Source organism: Gracilinanus agilis, chromosome X (assembly GCF_016433145.1).
Source record: "Gracilinanus agilis isolate LMUSP501 chromosome X, AgileGrace, whole genome shotgun sequence".
Lineage (NCBI taxonomy): Eukaryota > Metazoa > Chordata > Mammalia > Didelphimorphia > Didelphidae > Gracilinanus > Gracilinanus agilis.
Window position 1 is genome coordinate 42597286 of NC_058136.1, and position 15864 is coordinate 42613149.

Here is a 15864-nt window from a genome sequence, read left to right on the forward strand (position 1 = left end):
GAGAGAGAGAGAGAGAGAGAGAGAGAGAGAGAGAGAGAGAGAGAGAGAGAGAGAGAGAGAGAGAGAGAGAGAAGGATCTAGTCTTAGGCTATACCAACAGTGGCATGATATGGATGAAAAGCCAAAATATGAGACTGAGAAGAGAATAAAGAAGAGCACACACATACAACAGCTTTTATGAGAATCCATCTATTTCCTCCACCAAGAACTTTATAATTTTCTTTACAGATGAAGTAGCCTAGGTTCGGTGGGTAGATCCTAATGAATGGATGAGATTTGACTCTTTACTTCATATTGCCAACCAATTTCACATCAGTCCTTTAAAACCTAACAATGCAAAGCTGACTTGCCTTCCATCTCTTTTCTCCTTTTAATGAAGCAGGCATTTTACATTGAAAGGTAAGTACCTTGAAAAGCTAAGACCTTACAGCCAACAGAGGGGAAAGATTGCAAGCACACAAGACAGCTCTATTACAATTCCCTGCCAGCAGTCACACAGAGCGATAACAAGCTAAAAACAAAATGAACTGTTTCTTCAGGGAACACTACTTAGCTTTAGGTCACATTATTAGTTGAAAAGATTAGGGCTATGAAATCTCAATTTTCCCAGTCTTGAGGGGAAAAGCAAAACTAGTATCGAGCAAAAGAATAAAGTGAACCTGGTTTTACTTAAGACAAAATTAACTCTGTGTCAACATCTCCTTGCCATGATTTATAGAGTAATATGGAAGCATTACCCATTAACAGAAACAGACTAAATTCCATTAAGAAGGTTGTCAAATACATGGACAATACCATAGAAATAACCATTCTGTTCTTATTAAAAGAAAACCATGGCTTTCACCAAGCTCAAGCTATTTTGTTAAATCAAAACATATGAAATGAGGTTAAGAAAATAAGTCTCTTCTCTCCTCATTAAGAAGTAGTAGAAATAAATGCAGAAATGAAAGTTTGTAATGCAGGTCTATAATGGAGTGCACATTTTCCAGTGAAATGTAACTGAAATTTTCCCCTTTCTCTACCCAATGGAAATCAAATACATCTGGTCCAACTGTCAGGATGTGGGACAGGTGAAGAAATTTCAGGAACCTATAGGGATAACTGATGATTTATTGTTGTATAACTGATGGTATTTCTGGTTTCTACAAGTATTTTCTTCTTCATATACCTTTTTACTTATTTTAAAATTTTATGTCACTATATTATAGCCACTAGTGGAATAACTGCCCACTCCCTTTAGATGTAGGCTACCAGAAAAGAATCCCTGTGTGAAACATTTAGTGGGTCAACATAAACTCAAAACAATATCCTCTGAGCCCCACAGGTTGATTTTCTTTTATTAAACAAAGAAAAGGACACATTAAATAACTTCATTTAAGTGACAAGAAATTCAACCAGGTATACATTTTTTTTCAGGTATACATTTTTGATAGATAACTATCAATAGTAGGGGTAAGGATACAAATATAGGGAACACATGTGGTCCACAAACACATGTGAAAGACATATAGGCAACATATAAAGACATAGGAAACTCATTAAGGAGCTTATAAATAGTATGCATGCCCAAGGAAACTCATACCTCCATTGCTGCAAAAGTGTTCCTTAAGAATAATTTTTTTCTTTTTTCTTTAAAAGAAATCTATTTTCCCTCCCTCTCTATTTTTAAAAAATGAAATAAAATTCCTTGTAATAAATAGGTATCATCAAGTCAAACAAATTCACTTGCTGGTTGTGTTTAGAAAGGGGTGTTTTATACTGCACCCTGAACCCGTAACTTCTCTGTCAAAAAGATGAAAGCTTCACTGTCAATTCTCTGGAATTGAGGTTAGTCACTACATTAATAAGAGCTCTTAAATCTTTCATAGTTGTTTGTCTTTACAGTGTTGTTGTTGGCATATGAATTGTTCTGATTCTGCTCATTTTGTTAAGTTACACAAGTCGTCAATATTATTCTTTTTTGTCATATTGATCTTACAATTTAAATTATTCTCTTGATTCTTCTCCTTTCACTTTGCATCAATTCATATAGGTCTTTCCCTATCTCTTTGAAAACATGTATTTTTACTTTTCTTATAGCACAATAGTACATTATCTTATTCAAAGACCACAATTAGTTCAGTCCTACCCCAGCTGATGGATATCTCCTTTATTTCCAGCTTTTTTTGCCAACAAAAAAGAGTTGCTATAAATATTTGGGTACCTGGGGAATTGTGTACTCTTCTTTGATCTTTGGGGGCATATGTATTTGGGTGAAAGTTAATTATTTTCTGAGTATAATTTTAAATTACTTTCCAAAATGATTAAAACCATCCACATCGCATGCTTACTTTCTCACAGTTCCTGAAATATTTGACTTTTACATTCTTTGTCATATTTGCCAGCCCGACATGTGTGTGGTAGAATTATAGAAGTGTTTTAATTTGCAATTATCTGATTATTAGTGATTTGAGAATTTTTTTTCATATGTCTATAGACAGATTAGAAATCTTCTCTTAAAGAAGACAGCTAGGTGGCTCAATGGATTGAGAGCAAGCCCTAGAGATGGGAGGTACTAGGTTCAAATCTGGCCTCAGACACTTCCCAGCTGTGTGACCCTGGGCAAGTCACTTGACACCCATTGCGTAGCCCTCACCACTCCTATGCTTTGGAACCAAAACTTAGTATTGATTCTAAGATGGAAGGTAAGGGTTGTAAAAAAAATCTTTTCTTAAGAACTATCTCTTCATATCTTTAGAACATTTATTAGTTGGGGAATAGCTCTTATTTTTACCATTCAAATCATTTCCTTACATATTTTGGAAATGACATGGTGTTTATGGAGAAATATGCAAATATTTTCCCTCAGTTTGTTTTTCCTTTTGAATCTTAGCTTATTGCTTTTGTTTATACAAACTCTTTTAAATTCAATGTAATCAAGTCATTTATTTTATCTCCTGTGATCTTTATCCTTATTTGGTCAGGAAATTATTTTAGCCACAGATATGACCTGTTTTATGATTCTTTTAAATGTTTCTGTAATTTTTTTATGATGTGACCTTGTATATCTAGGTCACATATCCATTTGAGCATATGTTGATGTAAGTGTGAGGTATTGGTCAAAATCTAATTTCTCCCATATCTCTGTCCAATTTTTCCAGCATTTATGACATAGTCTTTAGCCTAGTAGCTGACATTTGTATGTTTATCGACTGTTAGCCCACGAGTTTTATTTGCTTCTGTATATTGTGCTCCTAATCTGTTCCACTGACTGATCTATTTTTTAAACCATCACGAAATTGTTTTGAGAATTGCTGATCTACAGTAATTTGTACTATAGTAGTTTGAGGTCTGGCACTCAGAACCTCTTTACTGCAATTCATTATTTCCTTTGAGATTCTTGTTCTTTTTTGAAATAAGGTAGGGAAATAAGGAGGGAAAAGTAGGGAAAGGAACGGAAGGAAGGTAGCTGGGGGGTTCCCCCTGGCAGTAGGGAAATTGACCAGGATTTTTTGTAGGTAGGCTAGGGAGCAGATTAAATCAGGCTAGACTCCAGGGAAAGTTAGGTAGATTTATTTAGGGTTAGGAAGGGAAAGTTTAGGAAAGCCAGGGAAAAGTTAGATCTCAGGCAGTTAGGCAGGGAGTTAAGTTCTCCACCTAGATTAGGGGAAAAAGGCGCCAAAACCCACTCTTCTCTCCTCTTTTATTCTCCCTCTGACACCTCCCACAAAGGAAGTGGGATTAGCCAATACCATGCTATTTTGATGACCACTGCTTTACTGTACATTTTAAGGTCTGGTACTACTAAGCTCCCATCTTTCACATTTTTTTTTCATTATTTCCCTTGGTATTCTTGATCTCTTGTTCTTCCAAATGAACTTTGTTATAATTTTTTCTAATTCTATAAAAAAGTTTCTTGGCAGTTTGATAGGTATGGCACTAAATAAGTAAATTAATTTGGATAGGATTGTTATTTTTATTATATAAGCTCATCTTACCCATGAGCAATTAATGTTTTTACAATCATTTAGATCTACTTTTAATTGTGTGAAAAGTGTTTTGTAGTTGTGTTCATATAATTCCTGTGTTTGTATTGGCAGATAGATTCCTCAATATTTTATATTGCCTAAGGTCATTTTAAATGACATTTCTCTTTCTAACTCTTGCTTTTCAATTGTGCTGGAAATATATAGAACTGCTGTTGATTTATGTGGATTTATTTTGTATCCTGCTATTTGCTAAAGTTGTTGATTATTTCCACTAGTTTTTAGTTAATTTTCTAGGATTCTTGAAATAGACCATCATATCATCTGCAAAGAGTGATAGTTTAGTTTCCTCATTGCATAATTTAATTCTCAATGCATAATCTCTTCAATTTCCTTTTTTCTCTAATTGCTACTGCTAGCGTTTCTAGTACAATATTAAATAATAGAGGTGATAATGGGCATCCTTGCTTCACTTCTGATCTTATTGGGGAGGCTTCTAAATTATCCCCATTGTAGATGATACTTGCTGAAGGTTTTAAATATATACTGTTTATTATTTTTAGAAAAGGCCCATCTACTCATATACTTTCTAGTGTTTTCAATAAGAATGGATTTTTGTATTTTGTCAATGGGACGTGATTTCTGTTCTTTTGGTTATTGATATGGTCGATTATATGGATGGTTTTCCTAATATTAACCATCTTTGCATTCCTGATATAAATCCCACCTGGTCAAAGTGAATAATCCTTGTAATAACTTGCTGGAATCGTCTTGCTAGTATTCTACTTAATATTTTTGTATCAATGTTCATTAAGGAGATTGATCTATAGTTTTCTTTCTCTGTTTTTGGTCTGCCTGACTTTGGAATTAGTACCATATTTGTGTCATAAAAGGAATTTGGTAAACCTTCTTTGTTTTTTATCAAATACTTTGTGTAGTATTCAGATTAGTTGTTCTTTAAGTGTTTGATAGAATTCACTTATTAATCCATCTGGTCCTAGGGATTTTATCTTAGGGAGTTCCTTGATGAAAAGAAATTTCTTTTTCTGAGATGGAATTGTTTAAGTATTCTAATTCCTCTTTTGTTAATCTAGGCAATTTATATTTTTGTAATATTCACCCATTTCACCTAAATTGTCATATAGTTGGGCAGAATAATTCTTAATAATTATATTAATTTCCTCTTCATTAGAGGTGAGGTCACCCTTTTAATCTTTGATACTGTTAATTTGATTTTCTTCTTTCTTTTTTAAATTAGATTAACCAGCATTTTATCTATTTTATTTGTTTTTTTCAAAGTACCAGCTCCTAGTCTTATTTATTAGTTCACTCGTTCTTTTACTTTCAATTTTATTAATTCCTCCTTTGATTTTTAAGATTTCCAATTTAGTTTTTATCTGGGGAGTTTTAATTTGCTCTCTTTCTAGTTTTTTAAGTTGCATGCCAAGTTCATTGACTTCTTCCCTCTCTGATTTGTTGATATATGCACAGAGGGATATAAATTTTCCCCTGAGTACTGCTTTGGCTGCATCCCATAGATTTTGATATGTAGTTTCCTCATTTTCATTCTCCTCAATGAAATCAGATCTGTTTCTTTGATTTGTTCTTTGATGCACCAGTTTTGAAGAATTAGATTTTTTAGTTTCAATTAATTTTAAATTTGCCTTTCCATGAGCACTCATTGATTATGATTTTTATTGCATCATGGTCAGAAAAATTGCATTTATTATTTCTGCTTTCCTACATTTGTTTGCAATGTTTTTATGCCCATACATGGTCAATCTTTGTATATGTGCCATGTGCTACTGAAAAGAAGATATATATTCCTTTTTATCCCTATTTATTTTTCTCCAGATATCTATTAGCTGTAATTTTTCTAACATTTCATTCACTTTCCTTACTTCTTTCTTATTTATTTTTTGGTTTGATTTATCTCATTTTGATAGGGGACGTTTGAGGTTCCCCACTAGTATGGTTTTACTATCTATTGCCTCTTTAAGCTCCTTTAGTTTCTCCTTTAGAAATCTGAGTGCTATACCATTTGGTGCATATATGCTGAGTACTGATTTTTCTTCAATATTTATACTGCCTTTCATCAAGATGTAATTACCTTCCTTATCTCTTTTAATGAGATCTATTTTTGCTTTAGCTTTGTCTGGGATCATAATTGCTACTCCTACCTTCTTTGTCTCAGTTGCAAACCAGTAAATTCTGCTCCATCCTCTTACCTTTACTCTGTGTATGTCTACCTGCCTCTGGTGTGTTTCTTGTGGACAACATATGTTAGGATCCTGGTTTTTAATTCATTCTGTTATCTGCTTCCTTTTTATGGGTGAGTTTATCCCATTCACATTCACAGTTATGATTACTGTCTGTATATTCCCCTCCATTTTGAATTCCTCCCTTGATTTTGCCTTTTCTCTTATCCCTCTTACCTTCTCCTCCAACTTTTCACTTTTAGTCAGTCTCCCCCTTTCCCCTCCCTAATGTTACTTCACTTCCAACCCCTTCCCTTCTTATTATTCCCCTCTTACTATAGTGCCTTTTAAATGATTTCCCCAAACTCTCCCTCCTTTGTATTGCTACCCTCCTCACAAGCCAATTTATTACCCTTCTATCTTTCGATATGGCACAATAGAATTCTCTGCCCCAGTTGATCTGACTGGTCTTCCCTCTCTGAGCCAATTCCAATGAGTGTAAGATTTAAATATTACCTGTCACCAAGCTTTTCCTCCCTTCCATTGTATTGATCTTCTTGCCCCCTCCCCATGTGTGCTTCTTTATGAAATATGTATTTACCCCATTTTATCTCTTTTCACATTTCTCTTAGTATTATCCTTTTTACCCCTAGTTTTTTATATATTTTTGACATATCATCCTATACAGTCTATCACTGTAACCTCATGGTATACTTCTTCTAGCTACACAAAAAATAATAATTTTTAAGAGTTACCAATATTGTTTTTTCTGTGTATAAAGTTATATTAGTTCTGCTCTTTTCTCTCTGCTAGACCAATAATGCTTAAATTATCTTTTCTGGGTCTATTTTCCATGTCTGTTGTTTTATCAATGAGGTGTTTCATATTTTCCTCATTTTTTCATTCTTTTGATTTTGTTTTATAGATTCTTGCTGCCTTGTGAAGTCATTCACTTCTAATTCTTGATTCCAATTTTTGAAGACTGAATTTCAACCCTTAATTTTGGACCTCCTTTTCCTTTTTATCTATTTTTCTTTGTAGGTCATTATTTTTATCTTTTACTTTCTTTATCATGTTTTCAAGCTGGTCAATTCTTGCTTTTAAGACACTATTTTCTTGTTTTAGTTCACGTGCCTCTGTTTCCAGATCACCTATTTTGCTTTTTAAGTTCTTTTGCCAATTTCCTTTGATATCTCTTAATTGGTTTTTTGAGTTGTGTTTTAAGTTCTTCCAGAGTCTGAGTCCAATTCACCAGAATTGCTGAGTTTTTGGTTTTTGTTCTTTGGTCTCCTCTGTTCCATTTGTTCTTTGTTCATTACCTGAACAGAAGCTGTTGATTGTAATTTCTTTTTTCTTTTTCTGTTGTTTACTCATATTTTTTCCTTATCTCCCTCTCCTTATTGGCTATATTATTGATCCTCTGTTTATTTGCTAGATCTGTAGGTCTGGGCTTTTCTGCCCTGAAGGGGCTTCTTTTCTGCTCAGCTGATTAACTGGATTAGGCTTCCCATGGTTGTATCAAGGTACTCTGTCTCAGTCATAGCCTTTGCCCTGGGATCCCTATCAGTTGGATTCCTACTGTGGGTCTCAGTGTAGTAGGTGGGGGAGGGGTGTTGGATCTTTCCCTTATACCCAAGAATTCAACTTTATCTGTATACCTTTCAGGTTGGATCAAGCAGGAGAGACCTGCGGCTCTGGCCTGCTGCCTAGCCTGGCTCTCTGTCCACTCTGCACCCTTGCTCCTCTGGTTTTCCACCATCTCTGTGAGACTGAGGCCCTCTACCCTCTGGAGGGTTCTTCTCTGCACTTTTTATAAACTGGATTAAGCCAGTTGAGCTGATCTGCAGAGTTGAATGTGCCCCAAGGCCAAAACTTTCAGAGTCAGAGGACCAAGATGGAGATGTGGTGGCTGAAGGCTGTTACCAGCCTGTCCTCTTCTCTGCTTCTCTCTTCCAGCTGCCTCCTTGCCAGCCGTGGTGAGAGTCCTAAGCTTCACATAGTTATGGAAGCAAAGCACTTTGTTCCAGTTAGAACCTTAGCCGTGAGATTCTACAGACCACCTGAGTCTCAGCACAGTAGGTGGGGGAGGGTCCCTGAGACCTTTCTTCTTTCTCTTCCTTAAATCTGAGAATTCAACCTTCTCTGTGTACCTTTTAAGTTGAATCGAGCAGGAGGGTCCCACAACTCTATCTTCTTGTTGGATTTTTCTGTCCCCCTTGAAGTGCTTTGTTTTTTATTGGTGTGGAAGGGTTTTCACAGAGGAATCAACTTGTTGCTACTAGGCTACCAACTTGACTCCACTCACCCTTGTTCTAATTTTTTAAAATTTCATTGAATTATTCTGTTCTATTTAGTCTATTCTGGTGTTCATGGAGTTTGCTAATTGGCTAGTTTTCTATCTTTGGTTCTAACCGGTATATTCTCTGAATAATTCCTTTCTGTAGTGCTCTTATTTCAATTAAAACTTCATTTTTGACCATACCAATTAAACTACCAAAAATTATTTTATGGAACTAGAAAAAATAACAACAAAATTGATCTAGGAAGAACAAAAGATCAAGAATATTAATGGAATTAATGAAAAATATGTCAAAGAAGGTAGCCTAGCAGTACCAGATCTCAAACTGTACTATAAAGCAGTAATTATCAAAGCAATCTGATACTGTCTAAGAAATAGAAAGGCCAATCAATGCAATAGACTAGATACACAGTATACAGGGTAAATGACCTCAGCAATGGTGTTTAATAAACACAAAGGCCCAAGCTTTGGGGTTAAGAACCCACTATTTGAGAAAAACTGCTGGGAAAACTGGAAAATAGTATGGCAGAGACTAGATATAGACCAATATGTTACACCCTATACCCAGATATGGTCAAAACAGGTATGTGATTTCGTTATAAAGAGTGATACCATAAATAAATTAGAGAAAAACAGAATAACTTACCTAGTGGATCTATAGATGATGGAAGAATTTATGACCAAACAAGAAATAGGTAGCTATATAAGATGTAAAATAGGTAATTTTGATTATATTAAATTAACAAGATTTTGTACAAACAAAACCAATGTAACCAAGATTAGAAGGGAAATAAGCTGAAAAAATTTTTACAGTAAATTTCTCTAATAAAGGTCTAATTTTTTAAATTTATATAACTATGTCAAATTTATAAGTATATAAGTCATTCTCCAAAGGACCAATGGTCAAAGGGAACAAACAAGCAAATTTCAGATGAAGAAATCAAAACTATTAATAATCATATGAAAAAATGTTCTAAATCCCTCTTGATTAAAGAAATACAATTAAAACTACTCTGAGATCCCACCACGGACCTATTAGATTGACCTATATGACTATAAAGGAAAGTGATAAATGTTGGAGGAGATTGAGCAAAATTGGGATACTAATGAATTGGTGGAGTGGTGTTGACTAGTCGAACAACGCTGGAGGGCAATTTGGAACTATACCCAAAAGGCTATAAAACTGTGCATACCATTTAATCCAGTTATAGCAGTGCTGGGTCTGTATCCCAAAGAGATCATAGAAATTATAGCAGCTCTTTCTGTAGTGGCAAAGAATTGCAAATTGAGAGGATACCCATCAATTGGAGAGTGGCTAAACAAATTGTAATATATGATGGTGATGGAATACTATTGTACTATAAGAAATGATGAGCAAGATGATTTCAAATATAGCTGGAAAGACCTACGTGAACTGATTGCAGAGGTAAATAAGCAGAACCAGGAGAACATCGTACATAGTAACACAGCAATGTTGTATGATGATTAACTGTTAAAGACTTAGCTACTCTGAGCAATACAATAATCCAGGACAATCCTGAAGGATTTATGACAAATAAAGTGATGCACTGCCAGAGAAAAAAATTGTTGGTGTTGGATACAGATCAAAGCATATTTTTTCATATTAGTTTATGTTTTTATTTTGGCATGTTGGTGATATGTGAGTATTTTCTTAAAACAATGACCAATTTAGGAGTATAGCCCAGACCAAATTGTTTACCATCTCTAAGACAAGGAAGGGGAGGGTGGAAGGGAAACAATTTTCATCTCATAATTTCCCGAAAATGTGTGATGGAAATTGTTACACGTAATTGGGGAAATAAAATATCTTTGAATAAAAATAATTATTTCATTACAATGTTTTTCTTAATTTTTCTAGTATTCTAATAATCCTTAAGGTTTAAAAAATCTTTTTGGACCTGCTTGTAATTGCTGTGGCTTTTTCTGGGCTTACCGTTGTGTGTCCTTTGACTCATGGTATTTCCTAACTAATTACTTCTAAATTTTCCTCATTTTTTTCCTCCTAGCTTCCCTTGATTATTTAAGATTTGAGGCAAAATCCCACTTTCTGAAAGTGACTTTTCTTGTTCCTCTTAATGCTAATGCCTTCCCTCTAAGATTACCTCTAATTCAATTTGTATGCATCTTTCACACACATAGTTATTTGAATGTTGTCATCCTTAATAAAACATAAGAAACACGAAGGAAGACACTATTTTTGCTCTCTTTGTATCTCCAATGTTTAGTACTGCATCTGGCATATAGTAAGTACTTAATAAGTGTGGATTAACTGATTGACAAACTAATCATCATATTGCAGTCCTCTTCTGTTTACTTATGTCTGCCACCACATTTCCTAATTTGACTTTGTGTACCATGGTCAATATCTTCCCTTTCTATACTCTTAGATGGAGTGATCTAGCCCTGTTTAGATCATACATCTATTTCCTTGGTTCCTGCCACTGGCTCCTACCTTTTTATGTGTCTATGCTCAAAGTGTTGGCAGCCATCAACATCCCCTGTCATTTGGCTGTTCCAAGTTTGATACTGCTGCAAGCATACATTATGTTGAGCTAAGCTCTCTTTTTTGCCAACTTTCCTGGCAGAATACTTTCCAGCACTTGTTTCTGGATGTCTTATAGTGCCTGACAAAGTCAACACATTGTTTTTTTCATTTGGGTGGGGAGTCAAGTCTGAACTGGTTGATGGAGTCTATTGATGTTTCTCTTTGGATTTCTTAACCATTATTCAATATGGCACCTTTTTAGAACATTGCTGGAGTGCATGTGGGGTAACTGAGCTCCTTGACAACCTTTTGCACCATGATCAGAACTAAAATCTGGTCACCTCCTATTGCAGTGACCGTGAAAGGTAATTGCAAAAAGATCACCATGAGAATAACTGTATCTTGTATGAGATGCACATCTCGTAAGAAATTAACATCTGTTAGAGAAGATGAAGAGAAGAAAACCTTACAAAGACCTCATTTGGACCCTCCAAATTAAATCAACATATGTTACAGTACTTAGTGACTTGAATGCAGAGTTGATACTAGGTGAGGATGGTTTTATATGTGTGTGTATATGAGATATGTATTATATATAGAAAAATATAGATCAAGACATAGATATAGACTTACACAGAAGTCTAATAGTTATCCATCATGAATACTTTTCTTTAATTAAAGAATCAGAAAGTATTCAATTCATTACTGGAAATGAAACTGAGGAGCATATTTTCAAAGACTGGAAACAACTGTACTGATATTATTGTGATTTATATAATAATCTACGTAGAGACCACTAACTTGTTAATCTAGAGTTACTTGTAGAGTGCTTTCTATATGCTAGGCACTATGTTAGTGACAAAGAGGGAAGAGTTCCTGCACTTAAGGCATTGCTTACATTTTACCAGGGAAAAATAACATGTACATAGAATAAAAAGATACAAAATATATACCTAGTACAAAAACATAAAGATGGGAGATGTTGGGTTATATTTTACTGAATAGGGAAACTGAGTAGGGTCACAATGGAATATTATTTCTCCAAAATAAATGACAAAATATGTTTCAGAGGAAACTTAGAAGATCTCTATAAACTGATTCATGAAGAGGTGAGAAAAACTGGAATATGATTTATACAACAATATTATAAAGAAGAGAAATTTTCAGAAATACTTTTAAACTCTGATCATTGTAATACCAACTCATGATCCCAGGTGACTGAAGAATTCTACCCACCTCCTATCAGAGAAGCTAGAGAATTATAATGCCAAACAAGACATAGGATTTTGGGTATTGCCAATGTGAGAATTTGTCTTATTTGATTACATATATTTGTTAGGACATTTTTTCTTATTGTTTAAAAGGAGGAAGTGAGAATGAGAGAATATAAACACTTGTTAATCAGAAAAATAATAAAATTAAATCAGGAGGGGGAATACAAGATCCTAATGGGATTGTTTGTTTTTAGTGTAAGAAAATATTTAATTTAGTAGAGCAATATGCTACCTTGAAGGCTCTCCGCCAATAATGCATGTCCCATGTGAATGTTCCATTCCTATATGGCAATTCTCCTTCAAGGCTTCAGAAATCCACAAAGATTCTGGGGAGACAGGCTACTTCCTCCTTGTCTTTTTCTCAAAAACTCTTGCTGCACTAGAACCTCTAGTTCTAACCTTGAGTTAGCCTCCTTTCTTGTTAAGCTGGGACAAAATACAACTCCCAGAGTCTTTGAAGTCAACACAAGTCTAGAAGGAGGATTGTTATGCATATATCAAAACTAAGCAAGATTACTTGAGAGTTATAACATATAATTTACTTTTTATCTTTGATCACTAGTATCAAGCAAGGCAAAAATAAGGAGATTAATGCTTATTGGAGATGATCACCACTGTTATGGAGGATATTGTACAAAAAGTTCAAGTTGAAGAGAGATTCCCTATAGATTGTAAGGTCCTCCAGATGTTCTTGTTTATAGATGGCATTGTGCCAACTGCAACAAGCCCTAAAACACTGCAGGGCCTCCTGGATGAGATCCATGATCTTACAAAGGAATGTGGCCTAAATATCTACACAGGAAAAACTCAGTTAATGAAGCTGCCTATTGTCCAGATTATAAAATGAAATTAGTTGTAAAACCTACATAGCATGTATCCATCAGTATATCTAAATCAATATCTTGGACCAATATGGCATTGGGCCCAGAATTAAGAAGGGGGAGGGCAGGTTAGATCACCTTCAGGGAAATGCAAAATTCTTTTAATCACACTAAGCTTCTCCCGGAAACAAAGATCCATCTTTTTAGTAGCAATATTAAACTGATATTATATGGTTGTGAATCATGGAATTCTGAAGAATTAAAAATTATTGTTGCTCAGAGAGAAATGGAAAAGGGTATGGTAATAATATTCCATTGTGGCATATTACAAGCAAAGAACTATGAAAACTGGTATAAATGATGTTACCAAAGAAAAGTGTGATAAAAAAATGTACAAGTCACAAGGCAAAACATAGAGCTAAGAGATCAGTGGAAAACAAGGAAAGCCTCAAGCACATTAGGTTGACCCCCTGTGGCAAAGTTAGGATAGGACATGGAAAAGAGTAACAGAAAGGCCTATGGATGAGATGGGATTTAAATCATTGAAGGTCACATCCACTTCAGCGAGATCATAGATCCATGAGGTGCGTTGAGCACCTACCTCACAGGGCTATTTGGAGAAAAGCATTTTGTAAACCCTTAAGTACTATATAAACGTGAGTTATTATTATTACTTACACAGAAGAAGAGATAAAACAAAAGCTCATTTGAGCTCATGAAGTTTTTAGCAAATCTGTTAGGCATATGTTATATTAAAATGCACTATAGAGTAGCATCTTCTTGGGGAATAAACTACATCATTTAAATAACTCCATTTTCTCTTGGAAATTCATCATGAAGAGTTTATCAGTACAACAGGCATCCTCAAAAGTATAACTTATTTCAAAACAAGTTAAACTACAGAAAGAGTAAAAGCTTTTAGGAGTGGCTATTGTGTGAAATTCTACATAACATGGTCCTGCCATAAAAGAGAGTAAATTAACTTATGTATTTAATTTCCATAGAAGATGGATCTGAACATATCTTAATACACTAGATCCTCGAAAGGGAGGAAGAAAGAAGATGGCATGTAATTAGTTATTACTTGCAGGCACTTTTTACTTCCAGTCTTGTCTGGGATGCTAGAGAGCAAATGCTCATTCTTTTACATGTTGGACCAGATGGACATGGGCATGATTTCCAACTCAAAGATTCTAAACTTTTGTGATACTTGCACATTCAATGTTCTTTCTACTTTTCATCTTCAGTCACTTAACCATCAGTTGGAGACCTGTGAGCCCTCTGCAATCTTCTGTTTAGATCAAAAACAACAACTCATCTTTCTAAACAAGGACATTTTACAACACTTCTCAAACCAAACAACTGAGCCACTTTGGACTCCACAGCACTTCTAACATTAATTCCCTTCTTTCCAGGCACATAACAACCACACTAGGCCAGACTTTCACTGCTTTCTCCTAAATATTTGCAAAAAAAGCCTCATCAGTTTGCCTGCCTCCAGTCATTTCCCTTTAAAATCTATCTTCCATTAAATTGATACTCTCTTTTTTGTCTGAACATTTCCTTTTTTTGTTTAATTGAAATTTTATTTATTTAATTAATTAATTTAGAAGATTTTTCCATGGTTATACAATTCATGTTCTTTCCCTCCCCTCCAACTTCCTCTTCCCCAACACACCCCCTCCCCCCGGCCTCCTAGCTGTCGCACAATTCCACTGGATTTTATATATATATATATCATTGATCAGGACCTATTTCCATATTATTGATAATTCCACTGGGGAATTTAATGCCTACATTCCCAATCATATCCCCATCAATCCATGTGATCACGCAGTTGTTTTACTTCTGTGTTTCTGCTCCCACAGTTCTTGCTCTGAATGTGGATAGTGTTCTTTTTCATAAGTCCCTCAAAATTGTCCTGGATCATTGCATTGCTGCTAGTAGAGAAGTCCGTTACACTCTATTGTATGACAGTATATAAGTATAAGTCTCTGTGTAAAAGGGTATAAGTCTCTGTGTATAAGGTTCTCCTGGTTCTGCTCTTTTCACTCTGCATCAATTCCTGGAAGTTGTTCCAGTTCACATGGAATTCCTACAGTTCATTATTCCTTTGAGCACAATAGTATTCCATCAACAAAAGATATTACAATTTTTTTGGTCATCCCCCAATCAATGGATACTCCTTCATTTTCCAATTTTTTGTCACCACAAAGCGCATGGCTATAAATAATTTTGTACAAATATTTTTCCCTATGATCTCTTCAGGGTATAAACTCAACACTGGTATGGCTGAGTCAAGGGGCAAACAGTTTTTTAAAGCCCTTTGGGCATAGTTCCAAATTGCCATCCAGAATGGTTGGATCAATTTACAACTCCACCAGTAATGCATTAATGTCCCAATTTTGCAACATCCCCTCCAACATTTATTACTTTCCTTTGCTGTCATGTTAGCCAATCTACCAGGTGTGAGGTGGTACCTCAGAGTTGTTTTGATTTGCATTTCTCCAATTATAAGAGATTTAGAGCACTTTTTCATGTGCTTATTGATAGTTTTGATTTCTTTATCTGAAAATTGCCTATTCATGTCCCTTGCCCATTTATCAATTCAAGAATGGCTTGATTTTTTTGTATAATTAACTTAGCTCCTTAAATATTTGAGTAATTAGACCTTTGTCAGAGGTTTTTGTTATAAAGATTTTTTCCCAATTTGTTGATTCCCTTCTAATTTTGGTTGCATTGGTTTTGTTTATACAAAAACCTTTTAATTTAATGTAATCAAAATTATTTATTTTACATTT